The sequence below is a fragment of the Hyaena hyaena genome, unplaced genomic scaffold, assembly GCF_003009895.1.
Source record: "Hyaena hyaena isolate Hyena2069 unplaced genomic scaffold, ASM300989v1 scaffold_733, whole genome shotgun sequence".
NCBI classification, from domain to species: Eukaryota; Metazoa; Chordata; class Mammalia; order Carnivora; family Hyaenidae; genus Hyaena; species Hyaena hyaena.
The window spans coordinates 120,490-136,889 of record NW_024081367.1 but is presented as its reverse complement, the minus strand read 5'-3'; positions in this window follow the sequence as shown (position 1 = coordinate 136,889).

Below are 16,400 nucleotides of genomic sequence, written 5' to 3'. Positions count from 1 at the left end.
ATAATCCTGAATCTCGGGGGGGGGCCAGAATCATGGGTCCGCAGCTCTGCCCCCTCGCGGAGCGGTCTGAGGACGGTGTGGACAGTGGCATCTGCACATTGGAGGCCCCGTGTGAAGCGGGAAGCATCCCCACGGCAGCGCTGCTGTGTGTCGAGACAGAGCCTCCTCGGGAAAGATGAACTCGGGAGCCTCCACGGCTGGAGGTAGCCTCGCGGCTCTGGGTGGAGGGGGGACCGGGGCCAGGAAGCCCCACAAGGAACTCTGTGACTCACCATCTGGGACAATGACTTTGGCAGCCTCCATCTCCCTCCTGAGCCCAGCACCACCTCGGAGAGAGCACTGAGCTCCCTGAGCATTTCGATTCATGCATCCCACATTCTGGGCCCTGGAGGGGAGGGGAGCAGACAGGGGCCCTCCCCCTACCCCAGCCCGGAAGCCCGAGGCGTGGGTGGAGGAACATTGCTGGACTGCAGTGAGCACCTCCGGGCAGGGGTGCCGGGGAGGATCCCACCTCCCAGGGGCAGGGAGGGCTTCCTGGAGGAGAGGGCGACTGAGTGCACACTGGCCCAGATGGTCCCAGCTAGGAAAGGTGTTTGCCATCTGCTTGGAGAGAGACGTGTGCACAGCTCACCCACGAAGGGTGCTGGGGACCACCCAGGGCGGGGGCTGCACAGAAGGAAGCAGGTCCAAGGTCACTGAGGAGGCTGATTCCCTAAGGGCCCGGGAGGCACAGAGACTTGCAGGTGACTGGCTGGTGCTGGTCAGGTGCCTGGAGTGACAGAGGCCTGAGGGCCAGCCAAGATCACGGCAGTGGCAGAGGTCTGAGCCGAGCTGCGGGATGCAGGCGTGCGGTTGACTTGGGACCGCAGATCTCCAGGACCGGGCAGAACGTCTGCGGGCAGACTCGGCGGCTGCCTCCCAGACCTTGCTCGGGAGACAGGAGCGTCAGAACAAGGCAGAGGAGGCTGCCCCTTGGCCGAGAGCCCTCTCAGAAGAGCAGACCCTGTTCTTCCCACGACAAGGATTTCATCTTCCCGTTCCACGTTCCTCTCCCCGTGGCTGACAGCCGGGGAAAGCTACCTGTCACTCTCCCGCCCACAGAGACGGGGCACTGCCCAAGAAGCCATCCGGGGACTGGATGGAGCGGGGGCAGCTTCCCTGGAAGGAGGAGGCACAGCCAAGTTCAGGGCTGGTGCCAGAGGACAGGCATGCGGGGTCCCGAGGAAGGAGAGGGAGGCGCGGGATGTGGCGTTCCTGGGCTGGGCCGCAGGACTCAAACCAGCTCCTCGAAGGACTCCCAAGGTCAGTCTCTCCAGCAAAATCCCTGCGAGGGCAAACCTCACAAAGTGTTCACGGGCAGCTTGTCCGACATCAGCAAGCAGATGTCAGGGTGTCTGTACTGACTTCAAACTTACGCATAATCTCTCTCCCTCTGCCAGTGCCTCTCATATCCATCCATCCATCACCACGGGAACAGGGCCCCCAGTGACCCTGACCTGTCTGGACCACAGGTGGGCTGGGACGGGGCTCCCCCTTCTCACGGCCACCATGTTCCAGCTGTAGCTCCCCCTCCCCTGGGCCAAGGGGCTGAAACCTGGTGGCCCTGAAAACTGGAGCCTTCGTGCTGGGCAGGGGGCATTTCCAGACACGGCCAATTTCCCTCATGTGCTGTCCGTCCCCTGGGACCCTAGGACGCCGGCCAGGTCTGGCACCCCTCTCACTGCCAAGCCGGAGGAATACTCTTTTCTCACCTGCACCTGAGTCAAGCCAGCCTTGTAATCCACACTGCGTGATGTCCAGCAATTGGGCCCAAACCCTAACACACCCCTGGGGAGAGCGAGGTCTGTATCCCAATCTCCCTCCTCTCATGAGGACAGCGGTCACCGGGTGAGGGCCCACCATGACCCCGTTTGGCCTCATCATAACCTGACAACATCTGCAAATAAGGTCACATTGACAGGTACCAGGGTCTGGACCTGAGCGTGTGTTTGGGACACAGTTCTGCCCACTGCGGCTGCTAACAGAACCCGAGTAAAACCAGACACTGTGTGCCCCTGGGGGGAAGAACTCAGCATCTCGCCAAGGGGACCCCACGTGCGTCTGGCTTCAGCTGCCGCTCACCAGGAGCTCCCAAGGACGGGGCAGCGGTCAGCAAACCCAGAGTGTGGGTCCAAGGGCCCAGGCCCCTCACAGCCAAGGAGGAAGGGAGAAAAAGGCATGTGTGTGGAACCTGTGTGTTGAAAGAGACTTAGAGACAGATCAGCTCTGGGGCGCCCGCGCGGCTCAGTCGGTTGAGCGTCCGACTCCTGATTTCGGCTCAGGTCACCATCTCATGATGGTGTGTGAGATCGAGCCCCGTGTCGGGCGCTATGCTGCCCGTGCAGAGCCTGCTTGGGGTTCTCCGCCTCCCTCTCTCTCTGCTCGTCTCCTGCACACGCAGGACCCCCCTCTCTCTCTCAAAAATAAACATTTTAAATAAATAAATAAATAAATAAAACAAGGAGTGAGACTCAACCAAGTTCCGTTTCTGGACGTGGGTGGAGCATCTGGGGCGCTGTTTGCCTGAATAATCCATCAAGCTGACATTTGTCTATGCTTTTTCTGTACATGCGCTTTATTTTACAATGAAAAGGTTTTAAAAGGTAACTACTGTAATAATTATTAAAATCACCCTCATTACCCTTGAATCGTGCCACAAGTATTTCTAAAGAGTCCCCTGCGCCCGGCACTATGCTGGGTGCCACGCGTTTGGGGCCGGGAAAAACAGACTTGACCCCTGCGGTCGTGAAACTGACCACCTGGGGCAGGTAGGTGGTGGGCAGGTAAGAGTCGGCCTCCGTAAGAGCACATCTAACTGCGTTGTTCCAGCAGGAGCTACGTGGGACGGGGGCAGAGACCCTGAGCCTGGGGCTGACGCGTGAGGCCTTCCGGAAGGGTGGATATTAAACCAACAGACCCCCTCCCTCTCCGCTGAAGAGAGAACGCATTCTGCTTCGTGGGAGGGATGGTGACATGCGACAGCTAGCCTGCACTGCCGATCACCACGTCTTGGGCACGCTACTTACTAAGAGCCTGACACAGGTGCCTTTGTTATCACGAGCCCGTCTGCGCGCAAAGGGAGCAGAAAGAAGCACTGGCTGGTGCTGTGGCCCCTTTTTTGCAGCTGTATCATCTACACACGAAAGCAAAAGCACCGTGTGAGTGTTCATTTCAGAGCGGGGCAATTATCTGCATTATATGCACCCACAGAACCCCCACCCCTGGGAGAGAACAGTAGTCATCAGCCCTGAGGGTTCCCTGGGGCCCCGGCCCCACACACCTCTTCCCCGGGACTCGCTTTTATGTCACGGACACCTGATCTGGGCAGATCTACCACAGTCCGGGTGACTTTCCCTAAAGCAGAGGCCAGGGCTGGATGCCATCCCCAAGGCCCTCAACACATCACTGCCCGCTGTCACTCCCAAACCTGCAAACATGGGCAGGAAGAAGGGCCAGCCAGCTGATGCCCGGGGCGTGGGCGCACAGGCACCGGTCAGCCTTGGATCATAGCCCACCCGCATTCATGGGGTGAGGGCCCGGGGACCACAGCAGCCTCCGGCAGCAGGCTGGGAAGATTCCAGAACAATCCCAGGGAAGGGCGGAGACGGGGGGCCATTCCTGAGTGGTCAAAAGTCCCCTGGGACTGGACAGTCAGGAGCCTCTGTCTCTTTCTCCCAGGCTCCCGATGGGCAGAGGAGCCCATTTCAGTGCACGGAAGGCAGCTTGCTTTCGGATCTTTCTCCAACAGTTCTACCCTCTGATGAAAACCTCCCTGGAATTTGAGCAGGTGCACAGTCCCCGGAGGTCACTTATCCCCTGCTTCCTGGTGTCCCAGCCTTGATGACACACGTGCCTTGATCACAAGGTTAAGTGGCAAAAAGAATATGGGGGTGTCCAAATAAGCCCAGTCCCCCCACCCCTGCCCACTCACAGAGTATCACTTCCCAGAGCAGGAAGGAGCATCTACTGAGAAAGGGGGGTGTCTGGACGCAGATGCCCTTCGTGCCCTATTTGGAAAAGGGAAAAGATCGTCCCTGCAAAAGCAGCTGATGTCCGCGGGCTGAGATTAAGTGGCAGGAGGAGCTGGCCTCCACGGTGGCCTCCCCGGCACACAAAGCCTTCCTCCCACCAAGCAGGAGCCCCACGTGAGCAGCGGAGCCACAAATAGCACTGGAGAGGGCGAGCCCTTTGTCGCTGGAGAGGCGCCTGACGGGGTCCGGAGGCGGGAGGGAGGTGGCCAGGGGCGTCTGGCCGGGACGGCTAGGGTCACACAGCACCACGCTTCTGGGTCCCAGCAGCCCTCTGCCCCCTGGTTGGCGAGTCCCCAGGATGGGGGTCCCGGAGATAAGCCCCCATCCTACCAGCGGCGTCCGGGAGGCTCTGGGTCTCAGCCGTGCGGTCGCGCTCTGACATCACTCCGGCATCCTGTCTGCTTGCGGTGGGTGTTCTTGGATGAGAATTCTACCTGGAATTAGTTCAAGAGTTTCGTAGGAAATCTGCTGCTTGAATGTCAGTGAAGTGAGTCCGGGGGCTGGCTTTCATCCCCCCATGAGCTAATTCCGCGTGTGCTTATTCCTAAAAAGGAGGGCAAGTACCCACTCCTGTTCCCCGGCGATGCAATCCGATGTTTCCCCGTGTGCCCTTCACAAGGCAAGCTCAGGAGGGTCCCCTCCAAACGCTGGCACCCCCTCCCACCTGGCCTGGTGACCCCAGAAGCAGACGGCCCGCGGAGGCCAGCAGAGCCAGGGTCTGTGGCCGAGCCTGGGGTTTGCAGCTGCTGGCGTCGTCGCTTCCCGGGCTTGCACCCATCGGAGCGGCTTCTCTGCTCCGCCTGAAACCACCTGCCCCGCTTTCGGAGGGGGACTTGGGCATGAAGAGGTTAAGGAGCTAGGTCAAGTTCACACAGCTCTTCACTCAGAGCTGTCGGAATCTGTCCGAAATAAAGCACGCACGTCCTCAGATCCACGGCGTGGTGTCGTATGGTGGACCGCCAGGAAGAATGACACGTACCCCCACCGCGCTTTACCGCGCGATGCCTTGTCGCTTTTACTTGACTTTAGAACTCCTGACAACAAAAGCCTTGAGGGTTGGTTTAGAGATGTTTTTATATCATCTTTCCCTCGGGTACAGGCATCAGAAGGAAAATGTGAGTTCTGGAAGGCGCCAGACGAAGGGTTTCAGCCAAGAGCGGGACCCCTATTCCTTCCTCATGTGGTCGCTCGTGGCTTGTGGCCTGGGGTCTCCAGGCTGCGGCTCGCACTCACGTGGCACCAGGAACAGCTCAGGGGCGATGCCAGCCCACGGCCACGCGCGTCCCGGCCTCAGGGCTGCTGGGACAGGAGGCTGTGTGCACCGGGGCTGACGGGCCGTGTGGCCAGGGACGCCGTTCGTAGTGCACACGCTCTTTCCCTAGGTCATTTGCCTCTGAAAACTTCAGCAGAAAGTATTTTCATCTGCACTTTACTGTGAGGACCCAGGGGTCTGGGCGTGTCCTCAGTCCAGGCAGTGAGTAAGGGGCAGAGCCCACACGAGCTTTCTGTTTAGCACGAGGAAATAGAGTTGGAGGAGAGAGAGTTGGTGCCTTGAAAATGCTGGGTTAGTTTTTCTTTTTTAATTTTTAAAAAATATTTATTTTTTTTTAGAGAGAGAAGAGAGATCACACATGCGCACAAGCAGGGGAGAGGCAGAGAGAGGAAGACAGAGGATCCGAAGCAGGCTCCAGGCTCTGAGCTGTCGCAGAGAACCCGACGCGGGGCTTGAACCCACAAACCGCAAGATCGTGATCTGAGCCGAAGTCAGAGACTCAGCAACTGAGCCACCCAGGCGCCCTGAAAATGCTGTTTTTAAAGCTGGACTGTCGGGGCGCCTGGGTGGCTCCGTCAGTTTTAAGCGCCTGACTTTGGCTCAGATCATGATCTCGCAGTTTGTGGGTTCGAGCCCCATATCGGGCTCTGTGCTGACAGCTCAGAGCCTGGAGACTGTTTCAGATTCTGTACCTCCTTCTCTCTCTAAAAGCCTCCCCTGTTCATGCTGTCTCTCTCTCTCTCAGAAATAAACAAAACATTTTTAAAAATTTTTAAAAAATAAAGCTGGCCTGTCATCAGGTCTTTGAGGGGGACCCAAATCATGTCACCCCTCTTCCTATCCAAATTCTGAACTGAATGAGAAATCAGACTAATGGGTCAGTTTGGGGAGAACCAGAATCTCACTGTTGTCAGGAAGGGGTGGGGGTGCAGCTCTGGGGCGGGACCGGGGGGCCCCCTGCCCCGGGCACACCTGTGCCAGCCGGGCAGACACACTCACCGGCTGGCTGCCTCCATCTGTCTGCGCAGAGAGGAAGGAAGGAGAGAGACCCAGTCCCTTCGGCCCAGGACGTGTCCAATTCTGTCTGCATCCCCCTGGCAAAGGAGGACCCAGGGCTATCCGCGCCCCCCCCCCCCCCACCCAGCAGGTTCACTCCTGGTGGAAGGGGAGAGAGAGAGCACAGGACAAGAGCCCCGGAACCTTCCGAGAAGGCTCCTCTCCCCAGGGAGGAACGTCAGGAGCAGGTGGTGACTGCCCGCCCTGATGCCCAGGCCTCACGATGACACAGAGACCAGGCCCAGAGCCCTCTGTGACACGGAACCGGGGGGGAAAGACCAGCTGACCTGCCTGGTGCAGCGTCCTCTCCCCGTGAGAAGTCCTGCCCACATTTCAGGAAAAGGGAGTTTCCTATGGGAATTATGGCTTCTGAGAATGTGAGGGCACAGCTGGGGGAGTGGAGGTCTGGGGGGTGGGGAGGGAAAGGACACAAACCCCTCCAGCCAGAAACAGCAGCAGGTGGGGGAAACTGAGTCCCAGGAGCCGAGGCCACGAGCGGCTGGCCCCAAGAGGTGCCATGCACGGGTTCTACAGAAGGCCGGCCCAGAAAGCCACTGTGTCTGGGCGCCACCACCTCTGGCCACCGCAGCTGCCTGAGAACACGGCTTCTGCCGCGTGGCGCCCCGCAGACCTCACGCTGGCCAACCCCACTGCCCGGAGGTGGCTCCCGGCCATGGCAGGAAGAGCCTGGCCAGTTGACAAGAGACCAGCAGCCCTCCGGCCGGGGGGATGGAAATGAAGGCATCCGATTCTCAGGAACGGGGTCAGGGGTCCTCTGTGGGACTTGGGGGGCTGCACCTCCCCAGTGGTGGACTGGGGAGGGATGCAGGAGAGGACCCGGCGTGGCCAGAGCACGAAAGACTCTTCAGAAGGACGGCAGACAGAGTCTCCCTTCTTTTCCCTTTCTGGAGGCATCCGTGAGCCAGGGGAGGCCGAGAAGGGATTGGACAGCACCGGTCAAGCCCAGAGGGAGACGCTGGGATGAGCAGGGGCGGGGGCCACGGTCCGAGCCCCCTGGGAGGGGCCGTAAGGGGGTGGGGAGGGGCACAGGTGGTGCGTGTCATGCAGTAAAGGAAAGGCTTTTCCGGAGATGGTGAGGCTGAGTTGACATGGCCTTTACTCCATCAGACCCAGTGACCCAGCAGAACTCACCCGGGTCCAGGGGAACCCCCCCCCCGCCCCTGCTGGCTGCTGCTTCTCAACCACCATTTCTTGTGTCTTAGGAAACCCCAGTTGTGTCCTGTCTCGATGTGTGAGCCTGGGCTCTCCAGAGAAACAGAAACAAAATGATGTGCCCACATGCGGAGAGAGAGAGAGATTTGGTTTAAGGAATTGGCTCATACAACTAGGGACGCTGCAAACCCAAGTCCGCAGGATGGACGGGTGGGCTAGAGACCCAGGAAGAGCTGATGGTGCAGTTCAAGTCCCAAGTCTGCCTGCCACAGAATCCCCTCTTGCTTGGGGGACACCAGTCTTTTGTTCTGGACGGGACCTTCAACTGATTGGATGAGGCCCACCACATCATGGAGGGCAATCTGCTTTTCACTCAAAACCCGCCGATTTAAATGTCAGTCTCACCCAGAAACACCCTCATGGAAACATCCAGAATAATGGTTGGCCCCATATCTAGACGCTGTGGCCCAGACAAGTTGACACATGAAAGAAAAGGTCATGTTTGATCTTAAGATGGTGTCCCTGGGCATCTGTGTTTGCTGGCCTTCACTGCAGTTGGGAATCCAGCCGTATTCCCCCCATGGTGGGATGGGCAGGGTGCTGGGGTCGGCTGCCCTCACGTCTCCCTTACCCCCCCGGCAGGATGGCTTAGAGCTACTTACAGAGGCCGGGCAGCTCGGGAACCCGTGGAGACACGATCTCAATCTCGCAGGGCCTCACACCTCAAACCCCGACCCAGGCTACTGGCTTCCGATGCACCAGCTCTTTGTACTGACGTTAACGCTCAGTGCCTCCCCGCACTCCCCCACCACCTGCCCCTGTCTGTCCCCAGAGCCCTCATGGGGCCCCGCACACCGTGCAGTCTGCTTAGCTGCATACGGACACTGATGTCCACCCCCCACCCCCGGACCCCCACCTTCACAGGGCAGGCGTTTGGGGCCACTCGTGTCCACGGCAGTGTCCCCAACATTGTCTACACTGTCGTCACGAAACATACTCCATAAATGCGTGTTGGATAAATGGGTAATCAATACTTCAAAACTGTATTCTAGGGGCGCCTGGGGGGCTCAGTCAGTTAAGCGTCCGACTTTGGCTTAGGTTATGATCTCACAGTTTGTGGGTTCCAGCCCCGCGTCAGGCTCTGTGCTGACAGCTCAGAGCCTGGAGTTCCTTTGGATTCTGTATCTCCCTCTCTCCCTGCCCCTCTCCCCACTCACTCTCTGTCTCTCTCATTCTCTCAAAAATTAATAAACATTAAAAAAACTTTTTTAACTATATTCTAACCTAAGCCAATCTGCTTGAGGCAGCAGACAGTGCTTCCCGGTTTCTGCCCACCGTCCTCAGCCCCAACACGCCGGCACGGCTATCCTTCCCCGGTGCCAGGTCAGGTGCTCCACGGGCTTCTAGAAGCTGAGAGAGCAAGAGTGGGATGCAGACTGCCTGGGCATCCCTGGGGACAGGTGTCAACGCAGGGTTGCAGGGTCAATGTCAAGGGGAGTGACCTCCTGAGCCCTGTCCAGAGGGCAGAGAAGTGAGGGGTGGGCTACACCCAGGCGCCAAAGGACTGTTTCTTAAAGGTGCAGCTTGCTTGGGCCTCAGGGTCTAGAGGCGGGAGTGTGGTCTGGGTAGAAAGAAGCTTGTGCCAAACTTCTGCTCCTTAGCTCCCCACCCCTCAACCGCCCTCCACAGAGAAGTTCCCAGCGGGGCTCACAAGAGGGCCCGAACCAGTCTGATGGCAGAGTCAGAAGGTGTGCCGTACACAGACCTGTTTTCTGGGGTTCAGGGCAGGGCCAGGGAGCTGCGGGTCACAGCTGGGGGGCTGCACAAAACCCCTCTCTGCCTGGGGCCCCCCCTCAGCCCAGGGGCCAGTGGGCACAGACAGCCGTGGAAGAATCGCGGTGGAGACCCAGGAAAAGTCAGCCCAGCGCCCGGCACACCCGGCACGGACCGTGCGCTCTCCCATCAGGCCAGTGAGGGCTCTGCGTCCCCTGTGTGACATGAGGTGGCGTCCAGGCCGGGGCAAGCTGCCCCTCAAAGCCCCGCCCCAGCCCCCTGGGCTCGGCCTGCGCCGCCATGTGTCCGGCGGCTCCAGGGGTCGCCGCTGTGTGCTGCCTCCGGCAGGCGGGCGGCCCCGACCTCCACATCCCGGCTTCGTTCCGACTCCACTCGCTGCCACACCCCAGGCTGTGCCGCAAGCCGGGGTCACAAGGCAGCTCAGGACGGCTTCCGAGCGGCCCCGTTCTGGAGGAGCCCCGTGGAGTGATGGGTGTCTCATTCCTGCACAGAGACGCCGGGCGCTCGGTGCCACCTGCTGTGCCCGCTGGGTGGCCTGACAGCTGGCCCGGTGCTCGGTTCCAGCCCCGTCTCGGGACCCTGGCCAACTGCAGACTCGGGATAAAGGTGCCTGGCCTCTCCCGGGAACACGAGGGGCACAGCCCCGGAACCCCTGGGACCCACGGGCTGGCGGGGCCCCTCCTCCCGCGGGGCTGGGCTGGGTGTGACCCCGGGGAGAAGCCGAGGAGGAACAAGGTTAGGAGAGGGGGGCAGGGACTGGAGTGAGAAGCAGCTGGAGCGGCGAGCAGGGGCATGGAGGCCGCAGCCCTGCCCACAGGGACACGCTCGCCCCCGGAGCCCCCAGCCCGCGGCCCCGGGGCTGCAGCAGGGCCTGGGCGTCCTCCCCCGTGACTGAGGAGTCTGGACCAGCGCCACCATCCCTCCACCGCAGTTTGTCAGAGGCCCCACAAAGGAAGAGACGTCTTCTAGAAGAAGCCATGGAGAGGGCTCAGGGAGGGAGGGAAAGTCTGCAACCTGGGCCTGGGTCCCAAGTCCCGGCCATGCTCCTGCGCCCGTGGCAGAGGCCCCGTGGGCATGGGGAGAGCTCCGCAGAGGGACTGGGCTCGGGGACAGCAGCGGGGGGGCGGGGGGGGCAGAGCTTCACGCTCCCCTCCCCGTCCAGGACCCCAGCACCAAATGCACATGGGGGGGGTGGTCTGCGGATCTGGTCCACGTTGCCTCTAGACCAGCGGGGGATGGGGGGCTGCGCGGGGTCCCCACAGGCGGCGGGCAGGTGGGCTTCTCTGCGATGAGCCCGAACGGAGAGCAGCTGCCACTTCCTCGTGTTTCATACGCTGGTTTGGTTTCACGCCCGGTGTCCGCCAGGGCGAGGGGAACCCCCTAGAGGCACTTCCTGTACACAGGCAGCTGTGGCCTGACCGGACCCACCGCCGATTCTGCAGGTCGTCAGGGAAGGAGCCACTTCCCCGGCCCCACACTTGCCGCCACCCCCCCCACCCCACCCCCGCCAGCCTCCCGGAGCCGAGTCGCGGCCACGGCTGCAGTTCGTGGTCTCATCCTGCCCCCTGCTGTCGGGACCCAGACGCCAGCCTCTGCAGAGTGAGGGTGCCCGGGATGACTCTGTAGGGGGACCCCATTCGGCACCCTGTGGGAACGGGGGGTGGGGTGGGGAGGGGGCCTCTGCCCCGCAGCCCCATCTGGTGGTGAAGTTTGAGCAGGGGCGGGATATCCAAGTCCGGAACCTGGCACTACCACCTCCTTGCTATGTGGTCTTGGGCACGTGACCTCACCTCCCAGTGCCTCAGTCTCCCCAGCTGTAAATGGGTGCAACGAGAGAACCTGCCTGTAGGGTGCCTCGAGAATCCTATGAGATGACGCCCAGAAGAGGCTCAGAGCAGCAGGCGTGAATGGGGGTGCTCTCAGACACGTCAGCGTCACTATGCCCACCCCATCGGCGTGGGCTCAGACCCTGGAGTGTCCCCGTGTCCCCTGACTCAGTTGTTCGATCAGCAGTCACCAGGCTTCGTCCCAGCGTGCCCACCTCTGTGTCCGCCTCCTCTGCAGGTGGACACCCGGGAGCCTCGTGCTGCTCCGGAGCTGGGGTGGCCGGGCCGGCACAGCGGGGCCACCCCTCGTCTTCTGAAGCCCGTGCAGCCTGCTGGCCCCGCCGTCTGCGGGAGGCTTCCCCAGAAGACCGCGGGGCCCTGCAGCGCCAGCCCACAGATGCGGGGTTGAACGGGTGACCGCATAGTGCACAGTGTCCTCAGCACAAAAGCCGCCCGGGCCAGAAGGACTGAGACGTTTGTGGGCAGGCGGGCCCGGACCCCCGGACCTCAGCAGCAGCTCTGCTGCCTCAGCACTCGGGTGTGCAGACGCCGACTGTCCTGGCTGCTAAGTTTTAAAAGCCTTTGTTAATAAATAAACAAACTTAAAAAAAAAGGGGGGGGTGGGGGCGCCTGGGTGGCCCATCGGTTGAGCATCCGGCTTATGATCTCATGAGATGTGAGTTCGAGCCCTGTTTCACTCTCTGCGCTGACAGCACGAAGTCTGCTTGGAATTCTCTCTCTCCCTCTCTGTCTCTGCCCCTCCCCTGCCCTCTCTCTCTCAAAATAAACCGAAAAAAAAAAAAAAGATAAAGAGTCGCTGCTTTATAAAAAAAGAAAAGCCCCGTGGCGACTCTCAAGCTGATTGGACACAGCACATGTGCCCAGTGGGTGCCGTTAAGTACGACCAACCAGGTACGCAACCAACGAGGTTTTACTGACCTTAAAACACATCCCTGTTCAAAACTCCAGGGAGTGAGTGAACAGCAAGAACAATGTACCGTGTGTTTGGAGACACCGTGATTCATCTCTGGCTGGCGGGGAGGGCTGGCCCCTGGTGCACCCGGGGGCCAGCGTTGCTCGGGGTCGGGCTGGGGACAGCAGCTTCGCTCGGGTCCCCGTGGTCCTGGGAGAGGCAAGGCTGTGCCTCCGCGGCCGGGGGACCCGTCCCTCATCACCCCGGCGAGTCAGCGGGAGCTGTTGCAGGAATCAGTGCAGTGGCCTCACCTTGGAGCAGCGCAAATATTAAAACGTCGTTTTCTGTGCGCCTCTCCGCTGCAAGGTTGCATCCTCACAGCAATGGGACCAAAAAGTTTTAGCAAATTAAAAAATGATTCAAAAGAACATTTCTCTCTCACCGAGAAAAAGGCAGGGTGACTGTCGTTTTCCTGAGAGGAAGAATGTTCTGTAAAACGGTTCCCTTTGTAATCGGGTGCACACAATGGGCATTAGTTCTGGGGAATCCAGCAGCAATCCAGAGAAAAGAGAAGAAATTTCCACCCAGCTTAGGAAAAAGGGAGAGGAGGTTCCAGACCCACTGGGACATTTGGCGTCAGCTTTTCCATGTTGGGGGTGGGGCTTTGTCCCCCACTTCTGGACACGCACCTCTAAAATGTCCTGCCTGATCGGAGGGCCTGCCTTCCTGGGGGCCTCAGGTCACCCCAGAGAATCCAACAAGGGGACCCAGAGTGGTAGTCGTAGGGTAGGGCTGGCCCTGCCAGAAACATCAACTCTGTGAGTTAGCATGGGACTTGGGGTCACAGGGATCAGCCCCCCAGAGACTGAGATGAACAATGCGGGCAACCAAGCAATCAATAAGCGATTGATTGATCATCAGTCATGCCTCTGAAAGGCAGCCCTATCTATTGAGCGTGTCGGCAGTGAGGCTCACGAGAGCTCCCCGATGGCCATCCTCTGAGTACATTGTCACACACCGATGCTGGGAGTCCCCTGTCCTGACTCCATGGGCAGGGGACACCGGAAACTGGCTTTGAGCCCTTTCCAGGACCCTGCTGCTGCGTCTCTTCCTCTGGCTGATCCCTGCCTGCATCCTTTCCCTGAAAGAGACTGTAACCGTGGGGGGAACAGTGAGCTCTGTGAGTCCTTCTAGAGAATTTGCTAACCTGAGGTGGTCTTGGGGATTCCCCAAGCTTGCAGTGGAAGTGAGGTCTTGTGTGCACTGCACCCTGAAACTCTGAAGTTGGGCTAAGCTTACGCTGTGCTTGTGAAGGAGACAGACAGACAGACACACAGACAGAGCAAGGGACAAAGGGAGGGAGAATGAGCGGCACTCGCCCGACTCCTGATTCTGGTACAGGTGCGTCTTCCAGAATACTGAGGCCCTATATCCCGGGACTGACAAAATCCGAGGGAAGAGATTATCCCCACCTTTTCACCTCTAAATTCATGCCAACTGTGTTAGTTCGAAAATGTCCAAGAATTCCAGATGGTTCAGTCATAAAACCCTCGACAAGGCACAAACCTTGTTAGCCGCTCCTTGTGCGTGAGCCAGCGCCCCACGAACCAAGAGCCGTGTGCGGAGACCAGATAACAAAGCAGGCCCCGCCTTCCGCTTTGTGCCCAGACTTTGAAAAGGCGACTGGGGCAAGACAGGCTGAAACCGCTCCCCGAAGCAGCCAGGAGAGGACCGGGGAGCCAGCCAACCTTGGCAGCGGCACCACCTGAGAAGCAAGGTTACGTCCGTGACATTAGCTCACACCTGTTAGCTGCTGTGAACGGCTGCCTGGCTGAGCCATTTAAATTTACGTACAGTGCCATTTATCCAGCATGTAGCTGCCTCGAAACGCACTGACCTGAATCTGCTCTGTTCTTAGCAAGCAGCGAGACGGGGACGCACCGCGGGGACAGGAGCAGGCAGGTGCCCTTCAGGGAGGGCGGGGGTCCTTCGTGCAGAGGAGCGAGAGCGAGGGCGGGCTGGCCAGGTGCCAGGCTGTGCCCAGTGCCCATGGAGCAAGGGAGAGACTCCCGCTGACTGGCTCGGGGCCGTGGGGGGCATGGGGGCCCTTAGGACCAGGGCTTGGTCGTAGCATCTGTTACGATTTTGTGACTTCACCACTTCCCCTATCGGACACCTTTCTTTGTCCCCTGAGCTGGCCACCATCCCTGTGATATGGGGACCTGGATGGTTCTTCCTGAACTTGCCTTGTTTCTGAATAAATGCTGCTTGGGCAAGATCTCTCCAGCCCCACGTCCCTGAAAGCCGCACTGTGCATATTAACGGTGCATCTTGCGTGCGGTTGAAAGGCCACTGAAGGGAAGGCCGTGTGAGCTGTTGGGTCCTCCAGGGGCTGGCACTCCCGCCTTCCCGCGCTGGCCCTGCCCTGCCTGCCCTTCCTGATGCCCTTGAGGGCCTTCGTCACCTGTGCGGACAGCTGGGGAGGAGAGCGTGTCTGCAGCCCGGCGGACGCCCATCTGACCTGGAACCTAACAACTCTTAGCCCTTCAAGGCCACGGCCAGAAACGGACTGAGGCCTGAGACATGGGTCCTGCCAGGATGGGCACCAGTGAGAAGCGTCAGGGCCGCCGCTGTGCCTTCTCCCCACGTCCCCCATGTCGGCGGTGGCTGGGTCCCACCGATGCTTGGGTTTCGGCGCCCGAACACAGACCAGCCCGACACGGTGGCTCCCGCGCAGCCGCGGAGGGGAAGGCAGCCGCCCGCTGGGGATCCTCACATTCGTGGGCAAATTCCGTCTCTCTGGCGTCTGTCCCTCACGTGTCACTCGCTGGTGCTCCGCCAAATGAGTCAAAAGGGCGACGGGACACAGAAGCGGGAAGTGAGTGGAGGCAGGAATAAACCTGGCGAGGGCGCCTGATTCACACATCAGGCTCCGCAGCCCCAGCGCCGCGGCCACTGATAGGCTCATAAACTGACTTCTACCAGCACAGCCCCCCCTGCTGGAGGGCAAGGGAGCGCTCACAACAGGGCTTTTTCTTCCGCGTGTGCTCCTGCCTGCCTGCCCGAGGCTTCTCTGAAACGGCATTTTCGTCACCTACCTGGAAACGTAGGCCTTTCCAGGCTCTGCAAATCCCAGGCTCTTTGTTCAGCGCCCCCCCCCCCCCTTGGGTGTGTTTAATGCGCTTCTCTGTCTTCAGGGCGAATGGAGTCTCAGCTCTCTGCCGGCCTCGGACGTTTCCCTCTGTCCGAGGAGGTGGCATGCCCGACCCCCCTTCGCGGGAGCCACACGGTCCCGCAGTCAGGGCCCGGCGGTGCGGTGTTTCTGACCGTGCTGAGACACACAGGGCTCCATCAGCGTTTGCTGAGCGAAGTGAACGTGTAACAGTAACAGTTACGATGTGCGCAGGGATCAGGAGATGGTCCGGGTTGATCCTGGCTTATTTCCACTCCCGCAACGCTGTGGAAATGTGCAGGCGTTCTAAGGATTTTCCTTCAGGCGCGTTTACATTCCAACCACTTCCCAAAATGATTTTGAGTGACTGTCAATACAAACAGAAGCACTGTTAGATTTTTGGGACACACACCGAATTACAGAAAAGACAGAAGGCAAAATTGAAAGCCAAGGGGATGAGGAAAACCAGTATCAAGAAATCCTGAGTAAGGACCCCTCATAGAGGTGTGTCCCGGGGGGACCGGCTGTGAGCGTGCAGAACACCGCCCCCCCCACCACCGCCGTGTCCAATGAGCCCCGAGCCCGACACTCCGGCCCTGGATAATGACCTTGCATTGATGGTGAACTTACTGAAGCATGAGCACGTGCAATCACCCACCCGTGCACACTCTTCCCAACAGTGTGTAGGGGATTTGAACCAGAACACGGCCCATTGTTCTCAAACATTCTAATGCCGCAAACTGTTTGATTAGCCTGCAAAGAGGGCTACAGAAAAAAATCTCATCAATGTTTAGCCACCGGGGAAGCTTTGTGGAGGGGCATCATCAGGTGTACCCCCCGCCCTGCTCAGGCGCGTGCACGCGTGCACCCCCCCCACAGAGCGCAGTGTGCCCTCCCCCCAGGCTCTCTGCAGCCCCCTGCCTGCACCCCCTTCCTCAGCCGTGCCTGAAGACGCCTCACGCCTAGTAGGAGCTTGGCGAATCCGTGGGGTATTTATTAACGCATGTGGGGAATTAAGTCTCTTCAACAGCACTGCCCAGCCGGGTACAATGGAAAACCAGGCTGCGAGCTTTTTCTTTCCTTTTGCTTTTTTAAGTCAATCCTTACATGTATCACACTCTTT